The sequence below is a fragment of the Bubalus bubalis genome, chromosome 6, assembly GCF_019923935.1.
Source record: "Bubalus bubalis isolate 160015118507 breed Murrah chromosome 6, NDDB_SH_1, whole genome shotgun sequence".
Classification (NCBI taxonomy): Eukaryota; Metazoa; Chordata; class Mammalia; order Artiodactyla; family Bovidae; genus Bubalus; species Bubalus bubalis.
This window is the reverse complement of record NC_059162.1, coordinates 74021153-74026148: the sequence shown is the minus strand read 5'-3', so window position 1 is coordinate 74026148 and position 4996 is coordinate 74021153.

Genomic DNA, 4996 nt, shown 5'->3' with positions numbered 1-4996 from the left:
GATTCAAGGAGCTGACTCATTGGAAAAGACCCTGATGCTGGGAAAGATTGAAGGCAGAAGAATAAAGGGCCAACAGAAGATGAAATTATTGGATAGCATCACCAACTCAATGAACATGAGTTTGAGCAAGTTCTGGGAGATTGTGAAGAACAGGAAAGCCTGGTGTACTGCAGTCCATGGGGTCACAAAGAGTCAGACATGACTGAGCGACTGAACAACAATAGCTAATTGACAAATAACGTGATAGTTTCGGGTGAACAACAAAGGGATCAGCCATACATTTCCATTACATATATCCATACATATATCCATATACATATGCATACATATATCCATTTTCCCCTAAACTCCCTTCTCATCCAGGCTGCCACATAGCACTGGTATCTATAGTCCTTGTTGGTTAGCCATTTTAAATACAGTGGTGTACACATGTCCATCCCAAACTCCCTAACTATCCCCCCTCCCTACCCTTCACATGGAGATAGGGACTTCAAAGAGATGATTAAGGATAAAGGAGGTCTTTAGAGTGGGCCTTAATCCAATCTGACCCTAATCTAATCTCACCCACAAAAAACCTCGAATAGCCAAAGCAATCTTGAGAAAGAAAAATGGAACTGGAGGAATCAACCTGCCTGACTTCAGGCTCTACTACAAAGCCACAGTCATCAAGACAGTATGGTACTGGCACAAAGACAGAAATATAGATCAATGGAACAAAATAGAAAGCCCAGAGATAAATCTATGCACCTATGGACACCTTATCTTTGACAAAGGAGGCAAGAATATACAGTGGAGAAAAGGCAACCTCTTTAACAAGTTGTGCTGGGAAAACTGGTCAACCACTTGTAAAAGAATGAAACTAGAACACTTTCTAACACCATACACACAAATAAACTCAAAATGGATTAAAGATCTAAACATAACACCAGAAACTATAAAAATCTTAGAGGAAAACATAGGCAAAACACTCTCCAACATACATCACAGCAGGATCCTCTATGAACCACCTCCCAGAATATTGGAAATAAAAGCAAAAATAAACAAATGGAGAGGGAAAGGGTGGGAGGATTTGGGAGAATGGCATTGAAATATGTAAAATATCATGTATGAAATGAGTTGCCAGTCCAGGTTCGATGCACGATACTGGATGCTTAGGGCTAGTGCACTGGGACGGCCCAGAGGGATGGTATGGGGAGGGAGGAGGGAGGAGGGTTCAGGGTGGGGAACACATGTATACCTGTGGAGGATTCATTTTGATGTTTGGCAAAACTAATACAATTATGTAAAGTTTAAAAATAAAATAAAATTAATTAAAAAAAAAAAGCACAAATGGGACCTAATTAAAATTAAAAGCTTCTGCACAACAAAAGAAACTATAAGCAAGGTGAAAAGACAGCCTTCAGAACGGGAGAAAATAATAGCAAATGAAGCAACTGACAAACAACTAATCTCAAAAATATACAAGCAACTCCTGCAGCTCAATTCCAGAAAAATAAATGGCCCAATCAAAAAATGGGCCAAAGAACTAAATAGACATTTCTCCAAAGAAGACATACAGATGGCTAACAAACACATGAAAAGATGCTCAACATCACTCATTATCAGAGAAATGCAAATCAAAACCACAATGAGGTACCATTTCATGCCAGTCAGAATGGCTGCGATCCAAAAGTCTACAAGCAATAAATGCTGGAGAGGATGTGGAGAGAAGGGAACCCTCTTACACTGTTGGTGGGAATGCAAACTAGTACAGCCACTATGGAGAACTCCACTATGGAGTTTTTTATTCCTTAAAAAACTGGAAATAGAACTGCCATACAACCCAGCAATCCCACTCCTGGGCATACACACCGAGGAAACCAGAATTGAAATGTACCCCAATGTTCATCGCAGCACTGTTTATATAGCCAGGACATGGAAGCAACCTAGATGTCCATCAGCAGATGAATGGATAAGAAAGCTGTGGTACATATACACAATGCAGTATTGCTCAGCCATTAGAAAGAATACATTTGAATCAGTTCTAATGAGGTGGATGAAACTGGAGCCTATTTTACAGAGTGAAGTAAACCATAAAGAAAAACACCAATACAGTATACTAATGCATATATATGGAATTTAGAAAGATGGTAACGACAATCCTGTATGCGAGACAGCAAAAGAGACACAGATGTATAGAACAGTCTTTTGGACTTTGTAGGAGAGGGAGGGTGGGGGGATGATTTGGAAGAATGGCATTAAAACATGTATAATATCATATAAGAAACGAATTGCCAGTCCAGGTTTGATGCAGGATACAGGAAGCTTGGGGCTGGTGCACTGGGATGACCCAGAAGGATGGTATGGGGAGGGAGGTGGGAGGGGGGTTCAGGATGGAGAACACATGTACACCCGTGGCGGATGCATGTTGATATATGGCAAAACCAATACAATATTGTAAAGTAAAAAAATATATATATATTAAAAAAAAATAAAATGTTAAAATGAAAAAAAAAAATAAAAATCTCACCCAGAGAGGCACCAGGATTGGAGTCCAGAGAAAAAAGAAGAGAAAAAAAATCACTTGGGGACAAAGCAAGAAGGTGGCCATCCTCAAACCAAGGAGAGAAGCCAGAAGAAACCAAACTTTCCAACACCTTGATCTTGGACTTCTAGCCTCCAGAACTGTGAGAAAATAAATTTCTGTAGAGTCACCCAGTCTGTGGTATTTTGTTATGGCAGACCTAGCAGACTGATATGCTCCTTAAGGCAAGAAGTTTGCTCCTCTGAAATCCAGCAGCATTCTGAGCATGTGCCGTTTTAGCACTTATCACAGCTATTAATATTTTACAGTCATCAGTTTACTTGTGCGTCTCCCTAACTGGTTTGCAAACTTTTGATGGAATGATTCTATATATTCATCTGTTTCATTAACCTCTTGCAATTTGTTTGGAAATTTGTAAGAAATAATATAAAGGCCTTTAGAATGAGTTAATTTCTTGTTCACAATGTGCAGCTTGCTGATAAATAAGCAATGAGGTTTTCCTTGTTGTCTAGCCTCCTGACATTTCTGCCCAGGGTGCTAAACAGGAAGTATTGATTTTGATATTGGATTTCATTATTAGAGGCTTTGCCTTGAATTTTTTTATATTGTTGTGTGAGTACTACTTAAAGATCAATTTTCTGTACCTTTACATATTTTCTAAAGTGCAGAAGATGAAGATGGATTTTACGACAAAGATAAGATCTTTCAGTAAGTCAGTGAGGTTGTTGTAAGTGGATTGTTTTTTGTTTTTATCCGCATTATAATAGCCTCCTTTTCCCAAGAAATACCCCTTTATGCAGGAGTAGGTTTAACATAGTCTACATGCCATATTTGGTTGGACTAAAGTTGTTACTAGATCCACATTTGACTAGTAAGATGCTATCCTCTCAATTTTGAATTAAGAGTGAGAGAAGTTAATCTTTGTCCCTTTTGAGTGACTCAAACCAAGGAGAGTATAAACTCCAGAATTGTGAAACAGTCTTGTTCCTGGAGAAACAGAGACATCTGACTAAAGAGCAGGATATATCACAAATACAAAAGATTTGCAGAGAAAAAGATTTTGTGTAGCTACAAAGATAGAGTGTTAGAGAGAGAAAGGCATCAGTAATCCCAATTAATTTTCATTTCCTCATTTCAGTTCCTTGTAAGGTCCTCTTGCTTTCCTTGTTCTTGGATTCCATGATTTTCTACTGCTGGTACTGAGTGTAGAAGTCAAATGTTGCCTAGTATGTGATTTTGACGGGCATCCTGGGCAGCTCAGTGGTAAAGAATCCACTTGCCAATGCAGGAGACTCAGGTTCGATCCCTGGGTCAGGAAGATCCCCTGGAGAAGGAAATGGCAATCCATTCCAGTATTATTGCCATGGACAGAGAACCCTGGCAGGCTACAGTCCATGGGTTGCAAAAGAGTTGGGCATGACTTAGGACTAAAAGCAGTGTCATTTGGGGGAATACTTTTTTTTTTTTTTTTCACAGCCTTACCTGTTCAATAGAACATTCTGCCAAATCAGGGCTTTATCATCTGTGGATTTTATACTATTCCTTACCACCATGGCCAATCAGTTATAATGTCTGTCCTCCAAATGCCACGCCCTAAGTAGTTTTCCTCCCCCGTCTCACTACCACTGTCTTAATGAGAACTCTCCCGTCTGAACCAGTGTGATAGTCTCTTGATGGATTACCATGACTCTAGACTCTTTCTTCTCCAACTCATTTAACACAGCATAATGAGATACGTCTATCTAACTATGGTTTCTGGCTGTGATTGTCATACAAATTATGGATAACATATGTAAGGGAACTAACACTGTGCATGGCATATCATTGAATATTAAATTCTCCACTACTGTGAAGATAGCACAACAATATTAACAGCGACTTTTTTTTTTTAGTACTGACTATGTATTTGGTGCTTCACTTTATCTAATTTACCTTTTAATAACTCTTTGAAGAACTATTACAAGTGAAGAACCCATCTGGGTTTGATTGCTGGGTTGGGACAATCCCCTGGAAGGCATGGCAACCCACTCCAGTATTCTTGCCTGGAGAATCCCATGGATAGAGGAGTCTGGCAGGCTACAGTCCATGGGGTTGCAAAGAGTCAGACATGACTGAGTGACTAAGCACACAGCACAGTCATGTAATTACCTAGTTGCTGAGATTATATTCAAACCCAGGATTCCTAACTTCCAAGTATTTGCTTAACTTCCATGCTATTATCTATTGCATCTCTGTATAATTCTTGTTTTCTTAGCTTGAAAACAAACTAAACATGGACCCTTGTAGCTTGGAGAAACTAATAGAAGTGGGACACAAAATCTGATCCAAGAAAAAGCACCCCAACAGCCTGCTGCAGATCCTGTACTTAATGTCCTTACAGCCTTGCAGTTTTGTGAAAAGCAACACTTCAGAGATTTTGCTCTCCCTGAGAACTGTGAAACGTGGCCTTTGCTAGAGAATTGATGTTGTTTA